The following is a 13386-nucleotide window of genomic DNA, read 5'->3' as shown; positions in this document are numbered from 1 at the left end:
GTTGACTAAAACCATAACCAAATATGATACCTTAAAGGATAAAAGGTGTTTGGTTTCAGTTCCAGTTTCATCAGAATAGATACTCACCAGAATGTCAGCCGGGCAACGCCTACCCCCCAACTATGGTGCTCATATATAGCAGTGGCCTCCCCAGTAAACAGCTTAAACTTACGGTCCTAGGCTGAGTTTGATCTGCTGATATGCCAATGATAGGCAAACACGTTTTCACTGCACTAGCTGGGATGCTAGTTAATGAGTTTTTATCATAATTTCATAGTATTAAAATCACTGATAGACAGTTATAAATTGTTTTTGTTATGCAAGTAAATGATGTTTTCCACAGTAAGTTTAAGGATGTAATGAGTTTTAATAACACTGTGCCAGAGTCTAACCAAAACATGAATTAATATATGCCTATGCACAGTAGGACATGTTGTGATTTTGTGTCTCATTCAGATGATAGCTCTGCGAAAGACAGTTATTCTGTTAAATATATGTCTCAGTCCAAGCGCAATTCATGTAGGTTTTCTAACAAATCTAGTGGTGCTGGTAGTACAAAAAGTAGCGTAATTTTCTTTGCATTAAAGCTACGTGACAAAGCAGAATATGCGTGTGTAAAACTTAATTTTGTAATAAAGGAGACTGAGATCTTGGTACAGCAAACTGATTTACAAGCTAGGTTAAACTTCTTAAAAACTGAAAAGAAGATTAGTGAAGCTAAGGCTGAGCTAAAAGTCTCTAAAGATTTCCTGAGTGGAGATGAGAGTGCTGAAAATATTGGTGATGTTAACGTTCAACATCCCCAGAGGAAATGTACAGATGTCTTTTTAGGTCCGAGCTTCATGTCTTCCTGATAACTATGAAAGCATTAGGTCCAATAATGCATTTACATCTTTGAACCCCATTACTCCTGAGTTTAATCCATATGGTGAAGGCGAGTTGACAGGAAATGTAATTGATGTATATTCTAGTTTAACAAATTTTATCATACAAAAAAGAACTTCCACTCTCAAGGTTGTCCACTTTGACACGGAAGCAGAATTTCATAATGTTTGGAAAGATGGATTCCATGATGTTGTTGAAGAACTAGGTCTTTCTCCAGTGGAGTGGATGGACTTACGGATAAAACACTTAGGTGCAAAATGTAAATGAGGGGGTATAAGTATTAGAGCATCAAATGGAAGTAACCCTCAACGTGGTCGCAATTGGGTTTAGGAAAGAATAGATGACCACTTTGGATTACCTGAAATTAATGAAGCGTCCGTTAAAAGGTTATATAACCTCTGTGATATTGTGTCTGAATTGAATCTCTTAAAGAAATAGGCCATTACTGGAGTTGACACCCACACCTCATTAAGCATCAACCTCATAAGCTGTGAGCCTCCTTTTGGCCTACAGGAGAAATGAGCCACAAAGGCTATGGGTTACAAGGAGATATTTAAGGTACGCTATCCACCTTTTACTTTCTTTACTAAATATATTAGGGACATGCCCAAAATGAAAAAATATCCTTGCTTCTGGTATGAGATTCAGTCACCTGACTAACCTAGCATTCCATCGTCAAAGCCTGAGAAATTCTTTTTTAAAGGGAGGAATGGAATAACCATAAAAAAAGACCAAAACTAGTTCTTCAGACATCTTCAGTACCCAACAAAAAACTTCTCAGTATCTTGTATCTTACCTCTAACTCCCATTCACTGAACTTTAAAAGAAAAATTAATACTTAACTTTATCTGAAAGTGAAAATATTTGTGAGAAACCTATCTATAGAGGTTATTGTAAACATGTAAGTTACATCCCACCATCGCATAAGGGAACACTGCAAATCACCCATGTTCAACTCCAGATTAACTCCAGCACGGAGGGAAGCCCGCTATGGTTAAATCATCCTGTACGCAAATCTGTGGTATCCTCTTTGCTAGCAAGTCTTGTGCAAAAACTACTTGTAAAAGTTTATCTTAATAATCGTCCAGATCTAAGTATATTTTCCTGTGCTATCTTGGATGACCAAAGCAATTGCTCATTAGCAAAGGCAAAATTCTTTGACATTTTCAATGAATGCAGTTTAAAGATTCAGTATTCATTGTCTTCATGTGCTGATACCACCAGCACAACTGGTAAGAAAGCTACTGGCTATTCTATACAAACTGTTGATAACTGTCGAATAACTGAAATTTGCTAGCTGATAGAATGTAACGATATTTCAAATCACCGAGAAGAGATTCCTTCACTTGAAGGGGCTAATTGTTTTCCTCCCAGTGATTCTAATACTGAAATTTTGCTTCTACTAGGCTGTGATGTACCACCTGTTCACCATGCCTGGGATTAACAGATTAGCCCTGTAGATGCTCCTTTTGCACAGAAAACCAGCTTAGGGTGGACCATAATTGGAGATGTGTGCTTAAATGAGGCTCATTCTCACAGAAGGTGTGTCTGTAAAAAACCTCTCTGCTGCAAAGTGACTATCACTCTCTTTTTAATCCATGTGACAAAATGGCTAATTATTCATTAAAAGGAATCAACTGAGGTTCTGTCTTCAAGAGAAGTAAAGAGGGTGAAAGGCTTGGTCTTTCAGTTGAAGAGAGAGAGTTCTTAACTATTATGAGTAAAGACTTTACAAAAGATGCTTGCAGAAACTAGGTTGCCCCTCTGTCTTTCTGTACTAATAAACCTAGGCCGACCAATAACTGAGCATGCGTCTTGAATCGTATGAATACCTTGAAAGGAATTCTTTTTAAAATTATAGAAAGAAGAAGACATCTGGTTGAATTTATGTGAAAGGTTTTTTAACATGTCTATGCTGAGATAGCGCTCCCCACCCCACTGTCGACACGTGTTTATCACCAAAAGAAACCAGATAAAATTCATATTGTCTCCGATTCCTACATTCCATGGTGTCTCCCTCAATGATATGCTATTAACTAGCTTAGACATGACCACTAAGGCAATGAGTTCCTCGGTATCCTTCTGTGCTTCCAACAGAATTCTGTAGCAATAGCTGCTGACATAAGACAGATGTTTCATAACTTTAAAGTAAGTGACGACCACCATAATTTTCTGATGTTCTTTTGGTATAGAGATAATAACCCTGACTTGGACTTCATTGAGTATCAGATGATAGTGCATGTTTTTGGAAACACTTCATCCCCAGCAATAGTTATGTATGGACTACTCTTGTCGGTTGAGCATGCAGAGCCTGGATATCCGAGATTTTGTCAATTGTAATTTTTACCTAGACGATGGCCTAGTGTCGACCCAAGATGTCGACACAGCAATGGATCTAATAAGCAGAAACAAATTAGCACTCCTTGAAGGAGGAAACTTTTGAGTTCACAAAATTGTCTTTAACGACAAGAGCCTCCTCTCAAGATTCCCATCTAATAATGTCGCTGAAAGACTTGAAAACTTAGAATTTACTTCTAGTTTATCCCATTTACATAGCACTCTTAGGTTGGTTTGGGATATTTATATTGATGTTTTTACCTACAAATGTTGTGATGTCCAAAAGCCTTTCAGTAAGCGGAGAGTATTGCCTACTTTCAATAGTTTTTTCGATCCTAGGGTTTTCATTGCACTGTGGAGGATTAATTTTATTTTAATTTATTTTTTTTTGTTTTGCCAAATCGAGAGAGAGAGAGAGAGAGAGAGAGAGAGAGAGAGAGAGAGAGAGAGAGAGAGAGAGAGAGAGAGTGTGTTGTTTTAGCATTGGTAAATCGAGACATTTTATTTGCTTTAGCTTTGTCATTAGAGAGAGAGAGAGAGAGAGAGAGAGAGAGAGAGAGAGAGAGTGAGTGAGTGAGTGAGTGTGTTTATTTACTTAAGTTTTGTCAAACTGCAAGAGAGAGGAAGTGTTTATTTGCTTAGTTTTGTGTGAGAGAGAGAGAGAGAGAGAGAGAGAGAGAGAGAGAGAGAGAGAGCGAGAGAGAGAGAGAGAGAGAGAGAGAGAGAGAGAGAGAGAGAGAGAGAGAGAGAGAGTGTTTATTGGCTTTAGTTTTGTCAGAGAGAGAGAGAGAGAGAGAGAGAGAGAGAGAGAGAGAGAGAGAGAGAGAGAGAGAGAGAATTTCATTTGCTTTAGTTTTGTTAGATCGCGCGTGGGCGAGAGAGTATGTGTGTATGTGCGTTTGTGTGTGCGTGTTTTGTGTGTCCGCGGTGCGCGCCGATGAACAAGGGTAATTAGCGAATGGTTGTTGTTGGAAAGACTGTCGGTATATTTGAGGTTGTTTGTTTACATTTTTTTAGCTAGGATAGGGCGGTGATGAATGTCTTGGGCGAAAGCATTGGATCTCTGACTGTAGAAGGAGTCGGTTGTTATTTTTTTTGTTCTTCGGAAGCCGGCTGTTTAGTGTTTTTTACTTTCGGAGTAAGTACTGTTTTTATTCATTTTTGTCAGGCACGTTCGTGAATGATAGAAAGTTTATTGTTTATCTTTGATTATAGTGCGATAGTTAAGTTAGTTAGGAGTGTTCATAAGTGTTTTTCTTTTTTATTTTGGCAGGCCGTGATTCCTCCTTTGGAGAGACTTAATTTTTTGATAGATTGATGACGACCTGGACCGTATAATATGAACTTAGGAGCAGACTGCGGATGTTTATATTTAGACTGCGAGATATTGAAAGAATTTTGAGCGTTGATGACCCGGCTGGAAATAGATTTATTCCTTATGATGATGATGATGAACACCGATAATGTGAATGGACAATCGAATTGACTCTAGTTATTGTTTGCCTGGAAGTTGTGGCAATTGGCTACAAGGACTGTTGCCAGTGTGTAGAGTTTGTGGACGACGGTTACCACACAACATATATATTGCATATTTTAGCGTTTTTGCTTATGTTGGTGTTGATGTGATTTATTTCTGGGTTGTGGTATACGATTGGGTTTAGTATTAAGTGATTTATTTTAGTGTTTAAGTGTTTTTCGGTATTGTGTGTGGGTAAGTGTTTTTCGGTACTGTATTTGGACTGATGGTGTTGGGTTTATGTAAAGGATATTATTTTTTTCGATTATTGGTGAGTTCTGTGTACCCACACACACAGCTATAATATATAAATATAAAAGTGCTATTTTTGTCTGTTTTTGTGTTAAGTTTGTTTAATGATATAGGATTTTTTGTTTTGGTTGCGGTAAATATAGTTTTAAGGTTATGTTTTGTTTTTGTTGCCCTTTAGTCTAAGAGTCCAGTTTATGATAACGTCAGGGGAAAGTTTGTGTTGCGGAGTCAATTGTCAGAAGTAAGATTCAAGGGTGTGGGGGTTGTTTTTGTTTACATCCCGCCACATAAATTTGGCGCCCGAACAGGGACACGACTGTTGAAGGTGGGATTGAAATTGGACTGTTGGACAAGGGTAAAATAAGTTTAGGAAATACCTAAAATATTAATGGTATCAAAATGGAAGAAATGGAAGAACAGTTGTATATTTTAGAGGAGGAATTGCGGTTGTCTAATGAGCGAGAGGAGAGGTTGTTGTTGGAGAATGCGAGGTTAAGTAGTGAGAATGAGGAGATGCAAAGGAAACTTAGGGAACTTCAGGGAACTGTAGAGAGAGTGGAAGAGGGTGTTGAGATGAGGATGCGAGAAAATGAGAAACGAATGGAAGCTATGATAGGGCAAGTAATGGGGATGATGAAAACTGTCATGGGTGAAGGTGCAGTCAGAGGAGTGGCTTCTGCTTCTGGTAACGGGTTGATGGTGGAAGAGGATAGGGTAAGTGATAATGGGGAAGGTAGTGATAGTGATATTGAAAATAAAGGGACTAGACATAGTAAGATTGGAACGAAGGGTGATAGGAAGACTGAGAAGAAAGGTAAAGATAATGTGAAGAAAGAAAAGAAGAAAGGTCAGGGTGTGAGTGAGGATGATCATGAATGGGTGAAGGTAGTAAGTAAGAAAAAGGATAAGAAGGGAATAGTTAAAGATAGGACTTTGAGTGTAGAACTAGATTCATTGTATTCAAATGAAGAAGAAGGCAACAAGAAGGGAGTAGACAGTGAAGATAGTAGTGAGAATGAAGTAGAGGAAGTTTGTAAGACGGTGTTTATGAGAGAGGTACCTAGGTGGGAAAGTTTTAATGAACATAGCAGTAGGGATGTATATGACTTCTTTAGGGAATATGAAAAGTTTTGTCAGGCTAAGTATGGGGATAGTAAGAGAGTTTGGGCTAGGGAGTTGGGAGAATTTTTGTCAGGATATTTGTTGACGATGTATGGGGTGATAATGAGTGTAGGAGAGGTTGAGTATGAAAGTGTAAAGAAGAAGATAATTGAACAGGTAAAACGTATGAAAGGTAGTGTTAGGTATAAGCGAAAAAATGATTTTGATGAAGCACGAATGAAGGTGGGTGAAGCAATCTCGATGTATGTATGTCGGTTAGAAACATTGGCTAGAAAGAAGTATGGGGACGAAGGAATAAATGAAAATAAGGAACTAATGAAGAAGTTTTTGGGTACAGTACCAGAGAGTGTGTGTGAGTTTATTAATTTGAAACGGAAGGAGAAAATGAGATGGACTAGAGAGAGATTGACTTGGGATGATATTTTAGAGATAGTTGAGGATTACGAGTTGGATAGGTGTATGAAAGAAAGTAAATCTGTGAGTGTAAGAACTGGAATGGAGGAAAGTGTGCCAGAATTTGGTAGTTTTAGAGATGCTGTTATGAGAGGGCCAATGAGGGCAGCTGATAGTGTAATAGATAGAAGTGTTAGGGTGAGTAATGTAGGAATACCCATGCCGAGAAATGACGGGTTTAGACAGGGAAATCAAGTTTGGAGAGATAGAAGTGCTAGTACGCAGCAAGTTAGGTTAGGTAGTGGTATCCGTGAAGAGAGGTGTTATAGGTGTGGGAAGGTAGGACATAAAAAGAACGAGTGTAGATGGGCATTAGGAGCATGTTTCGGGTGTGGAGAGACAGGGCATCGTATTAGCGATTGTAAGAAAGAGAAAGTGGTTAAGTGTTATCGGTGTGGTATGACTGGGCACATAGCGAGTGGATGCCGTAGTAATCGTACGAATGTAATTTGTGGTAATTGTGGTAAGGATGGTCATTATGCTAGAATGTGCAAGGAGTGGTAAGTGTACTGAATGTGGTGCAGATGGGCATGTAGCTAGGGTTTGTAGAAAGAAGGGATCAAGTCAGCCAGGATGTTCGGGAAACTAATTAATCAGAGGGTTCAGCTGGGTGAGTCCTCGTGTGTGTGGGGAGTGAATGTATGCATGTTCGTGAGGGTTTATTGCATGAAGATGTGATGGGAGAAAGAGCACATGATTGCATGAGTGTGAAAATGATTTTAAATGGTGTAGAGTTGGTTGGTTTGATTGATACTGGTTGTGGTGTCAATTTAATGTTTGGGAATGCATATGATAAGGTAAAAGAGGTTTGTGAATTTAAGGGATGTAAGGGTGAAGTAAAAGGTATTGGTAATTTGCGTATGCCTGTGCAAGGAAAGTTGCGGGAAAATGTTATGATTGGGGGGTTGATGATGGAGGATAATGATTTTTACGTGGTCGAGGGAGCGAATGAGAAATATGACGTACTGCTTGGGTATAAATTTCTGAAAAAATGTGGTATGATTGTACATCCAAGTGTGAATATGATAGAAATAAAGGTTAAAGGTAATATTTGTGGGGAATTTTATTTAAAGGAAGACGGCAGAGTGAGTACGAAGGTGTGGAAGGGAGTGCCGTTGGTAGCAAAGGAAAGTGTAAAGTTATCGGGTAAGAAAGGTGAGGTTATTAGTGTAAAAGTTGCATGGCCGAGCAGTCTGGGAATTTCAAATAGTGACGAGGATGAATATGTAGTGGAAGGTATGGAAGCAGGAAATTTGGTGAAAATGAGTGCGTATATATATGATGGTGTTATGAATATGCAGGAACCCCAGGTGTATGTAAGGTTGTTGCCGAGTGTTAGGAGGAAGAGAGTACGTGGAATACGTGAGGGCGATTGCATGGGATGTATGTATACACTGATCAATGTAGAGGATGGAAGATATGTTAAGGCGAGACAGGTAATGGCTGGTAAGGTAAAGAACGATGACGATTGGGATTACGATACGTTGAAAGGAAGAATTAAGTTAGATGAGAGTATAAGTGAGGTCGAAAGGGAACGATTGCTTAAGATGTTATGGGATAAGCGGAGAGTTATGAGTCTCAGTGACGATGATTGTGGGGGGTCAGACCTGCCAGAATTTAAAATAGTTCTCAGTGATGATACCCCTATATATCAGCGTCCCAGGCATTTTTCTCCGCCTATTGCCAAGGAGATAGAGGAGCAGTGTCAGGAATTAGAGCGTATGGGTGTAATAGAAAGGAGTGAGAGTGCCTGGAATAGCCCTATTGTCCCTGTACGAAAGCCTGATGGAAGTTTACGCATGTGTATTGATTATAGGAAGGTAAATGAAGTGACTGTTAAAGAACGTTTTCCAATGAATGTGGTGTCTGATTGTGTTTATAAGATGCATGGAATGAAAGTTTTTACTAAATTAGATTTGGTGCGGGGCTATTATCAGATGCCTCTGGCAGAGGGGAGCAGGCCCATTACCGCATTTTCAAGTACAAATTGTCACTTTCAATTTAAAAGGTTGAGTTTTGGTCTTGCTAATGCGCCTGCTGCCTTCCAAAGAGCGATGAATGTTGTATTGGCTGGTTTCGATCGACAGAAGGTGACTGTTTTTATAGATGATATTCTGATTGCAAGCGAGACTGTTGAGGAACATATGCGGTTGCTTGAGGCAGTGTTGAGGCGGTTAATTGAAGTTGGTGTGAAAATTAAGCTTGAAAAGTGTACATGGTTGTCCAGGGAGGTGGAATTTCTTGAGCATGTAGTGGGTGAATCTGGTATAAGGAAGAGTGATAAGTTTGTGAATAAGGTGCGAGAATTTCCACGTCCCCGGACTGTGCGTGAGTTGCGAGGTTTTCTTGGTTTGGTTGAGTTTGGGCGCAAGTTTTTTAGAGATTGTTCAGGTATAGGGAAGCCTTTGAATGAATGGACGGGTAAAAGGAATAGTACAAAATTAAAATGGGATGATCGGATGATAGAAGCGTTTGAAAGGTTGAAGGAAGAGGCCGCGAAAGACGTCACTTTGGCATTTCCAGACTACAGTGAAAATGCGAATATGCTAGAGTTGTACACGGATGCGAGTGGGGTTAGTATGGGTGGTTGTTTGGTTCAAATGCAGAGAGTAAATGGAGAAGAGCAATTGAGAGTAATAGCGTATGTTAGTAAAGCATTTAATAAAGCTGAGCGGAAGTATTCGACGATTGACAGGGAATTGGCTGCAATACGATTTTGTGTGAAAGCATTGAAGGTATTTTTGTATGGTGTAAAATTCATTGTGCGTACTGACCATCAGCCCCTAGTGTATATGATAAGGAAAGAGTGTGTGAATGCAAGGGTTGCTAGGACCATAGAGGATTTGAATGAATTTGATTTTAGGTTAGAATATGTACCGGGAAATAAGAATGTGATAGCAGATGCGATGTCGAGGATGCATGGGAGGATGGAAGATAAAGAGAGTAATCAGAATTCTGAAAGGTTGCCTGAAGGTTTAGTTGTGGAGCAGAGTTGTGAAGGGGAAGATATGGTATATAAGTGTATCCTAATGGGTTTAAGTAAGTTGGTACAAGAGGGGTTAAATACGGAAATACCAGGTAGCGTAAGCGAGGTTAAAAGAAGGGTGATGAATGAAGTGTCAAAAGAAATGGTATATGAGGAGGAGATTAGTGTACTAGAAGGGGAAGTATTATCAAAGATATTAATGGTGGTAAGTATGTTGTATGGTGTAACTGTGTATTTGTAATTTGGATGGAATCGACCGATGGAATATAGGGCATGTAAGGAGAATGATAGGGAATATATTTTGAGGATTCAATGTCATGAGGAATGTTGCAAATTGTTGAGTGAGAAGGATAATGGTGCAAGTGACCTTAATCTAAGATATGACGGTATAGAGGACAGTGAATATGATGATGAACATATTGGTGAAGTGAGAGACAGAATTGAAAGGAGAGTAAATGTATGTATGCATGGTGTAAAAGGAAGGATGATGACATATGTGAATATAAATGAGAATGAATATTGTAGTTTAATTGATACGGGTGCTCAAGTGTCATTAGTAAATGAGTCAGTTATCAGGGAAATTGAGAGGTACAATTGGGAAGTGAAAAGACAGTGTACGAGTGTGAGAATTCATGGAATAGGTCAGGGAAGTTTACTTGTTTGGGAAGAAGTGAGGTTGAAGGTGAAACTAAGGAGTATGGAAGTTGAACATAATTTTATTGTAATGGGAGAGAATGAAATGCCTAGTTGTTTTTCGATGGGAATAGATTTTTTGAGGTTGCACCATGTGTCAGTTGATGTTGGTAAGGGTTTGCTTTCAAAGAACGGCTGTAAGGTAATAGTAATTGAGGATAATAGTGTATTCATGGCGAATTTTGTTGGCATGATTGATATTGCAAAGAGTGAAGAAGATTTGTTGAGCAAAGAAGAGGTGGAAGAAATGCAAGGTGAATGTTTCGAAATAAGTAGGTTACGTGAATGCATTTTAAATGGTATTAGGGTGGAAGAATGGTCGTGTGATTTGGAAGCGTATAAGAAAGTTGTTAAAAGATTTATTGTTTGTAAGAATATTGTGTATTTTTTGCATAGGGGAATGGATGAAGATATATATGTTCCTGTATTTCCAATGCATGCAGCTGTAAGTATGTGTATGGTAGTGCATGACAGGTATGGGCATATGGGGAAGAATAAATTGTGGGAATGCATGCGAGAGAGGTTGTTTACGCCTGGGTTGAGTCAAATTTGTAGGGATGTAGCGACTACTTGTGAGGATTGTCAGAAGGGAAAGTATCAGAGCATGCATGCAAGTCCGCCTGTTCTGAGGTTACGTATGAAAGAGCCATTTGAGATGTTTGTGATTGATTGTGTTTCGTTGCCTGTGACTGCGAGGAGACATGTGGGAATGATTGTCATGGTCGATCATATGAGCAAGTTTGCGTATGCAGTACCCATCAAGAATAAAAGAAGTGAGACTGTAGCGAGAATGGTAAGTCAAGTGATGTTGCCGATGAGTGTGTGTAAGCCTGCAAAAATGTTAAGTGACAATGGTCCGGAGTTTGTTGGATGGGAGTTTGAGCAGATGTTGAGAGAATGGGGTATTGAGCATGTATATTCGACTCCGTATATACCAAGTGCGAATGGTTTGGCTGAAAGGACTGTAAGAACCTTAACAGAAATTTTGCGGATGATGAGTACATGTGATAATGATTGGGATTTATATGTTGGGCGTGCGTTGTGGGCGTATAATGCGACGGTGCACAAGAGTACTGGTATGTCTCCGTGTAAGTTTGTGTTGAATTTTGAAAAGATAGTAAGACCGAGCTTGAGTGTGTCCGAGAATGATAGAGATGTTTGGAAGAAAGCAAATGAGAGATTTGAAAGCTACAAAGTGGGAGATAAAGTGTTAAAAGAAGTAATTGAAAAAGGAAGAGTGAATGTCAATAAGGTACGTGATAAGTTTGAAGGTCCATATGAGGTGTTAGATGTTGGTTCTAGTGGGTTGAGTTATGTTTTAGGTAAAGTAAGTGTGGATGGTAGTGTGGAAAAGGTTAGGGCACACCACAATCAGTTGCGGAAATGGAAGGAGGTACCAAGATATATTCAGGCGAATGGTATGAATAAATGGCTGAAAACGAACAAGTATGAACCGAGTATGTGTGAGGCATTAGGTTTAGAAGATAGGCAATTGGTGTTAGTAGAGTATGGAAGGAAAAAGAAGTCTGAAAATGTTACTGGGGATAAAAGACAGGAAAATTTTGTAGTTGTTGGCGGGAATCAGAATAAGCAGGACAAGGGTGTAAATGTACAGGTGAGTATGGAAGATAAATGTATTAATACAGATGAAACTTGGATGAGTATGAATGATACTTATAGTGTGTGTGGTTTTTCGTTAGATGAGGCAAGAGAACGTATGACGAACACGAGAATGAAAGATAGGAGAATGATAAGCAGTATGAATGATTCTTTTGTTAAAGTAGAAAATGGTTTAGATGTAATGGATGAATTGTTGACAGAAATTAGTGGGATTTTCGGGCCAGATGAAACTGAGGTAGATGAAATATAGTGAATGATATCTTAGACGAGCAGAACATAGACGGAAGTAGTAATAGTACGTTGAATGAAAACGACATGGAAGAAGTGAATGAGAGAGTGCAGGTATATGAAGGCCCAGTTACTCGAAGCCGAGGCCCTGTTCCTGATTGCGACTGGGTAATGAGAAAATAGGTAAGTGTTGTGTGAGGATTTGGCAAAGTAAGGGGGGAGGAATGTGGAGGATTAATTTTATTTTAATTTATTTTTTTTTTGTTTTGCCAAATCGAGAGAGAGAGAGAGAGAGAGAGAGAGAGAGAGAGAGAGAGAGAGAGAGAGTGAGTGTGTTGTTTTAGTATTGGTAAATCGAGACATTTTATTTGCTTTAGCTTTGTCATTAGAGAGAGAGAGAGAGAGAGAGAGAGAGAGAGAGAGAGAGAGAGTGAGTGAGTGAGTGTGTTTATTTACTTAAGTTTTGTCAAACCGCAAGAGAGAGGAAGTGTTTATTTGCTTAGTTTTGAGAGAGAGAGAGAGAGAGAGAGAGAGAGAGAGAGAGAGAGAGAAAGAGTGTTTATTTGCCTTAGTTTTGTCAGAGAGAGAGAGAGAGAGAGAGAGAGAATTTCATTTGCTTTAGTTTAGTTAGATCGCGCATGGGCGAGAGAGTATGTTTGTATGTGCGTTTGTGTGTGCGTGTTTTGTGTGTCCGCGGTGCGCGCCGAAGAACAAGGGTAATTAGCGAATGGTTGTTGTTGGAAAGACTGTCGGTATATTTGAGGTTGTTTGTTTACATTTTTTTTAGCTAGGATAGGGCGGTGATAAATGTCTTGGGCGAAAGCATTGGATCTCTGACCGTAGAAGGAGTCGGTTGTTATTTTTTTTGTTCTTTGGAAGCCGGCTGTTTAGTGTTTTTTATATTCGGAGTAAGTACTGTTTTTATTAATTTTTGTTAGGCGCGTTCGTGAATGATAGAAAGTTTATTGTTTATCTTTGATTATAGTGCGATAGTTAAGTTAGTTAGGAGTGTTCATAAGTGTTTTTCTTTTTTATTTTGGCAGGCCGTGATTCCTCCTTTGGAGAGACTTAATTTTTTGATAGATTGATGACGACCTGGACCGTATAATATGAACTTAGGAGCAGACTGCGGATGTTTATATTTAGACTGCGAGATATTGAAAGAATTTTGAGCGTTGACGACCTGGCTGGAAATAGATTTATTCCTTATGATGATGATGATGAACACCGATAATGTGAATGGACAGTCGAATTGACTCTAGTTATTGTTCGCCTGGAAGTTGTGGCAATTGGC

General features: G+C 39.1%; 1 pseudogene; it reads left to right on the top strand.

The window, feature by feature from the left end:
• Positions 1-410: 410 nt before the first annotated feature.
• Positions 411-13386, top strand: part of LOC137645314 (uncharacterized) — a 33416-nt pseudogene continuing 20440 nt past the window's right edge.

This window comes from Palaemon carinicauda, chromosome 8 (genome assembly GCF_036898095.1).
Source record: "Palaemon carinicauda isolate YSFRI2023 chromosome 8, ASM3689809v2, whole genome shotgun sequence".
In the NCBI taxonomy this organism is placed as follows: Eukaryota; Metazoa; Arthropoda; class Malacostraca; order Decapoda; family Palaemonidae; genus Palaemon; species Palaemon carinicauda.
Note: the sequence above shows the minus strand (reverse complement) of the source record. Positions and strands in the feature narration are given on the sequence as shown.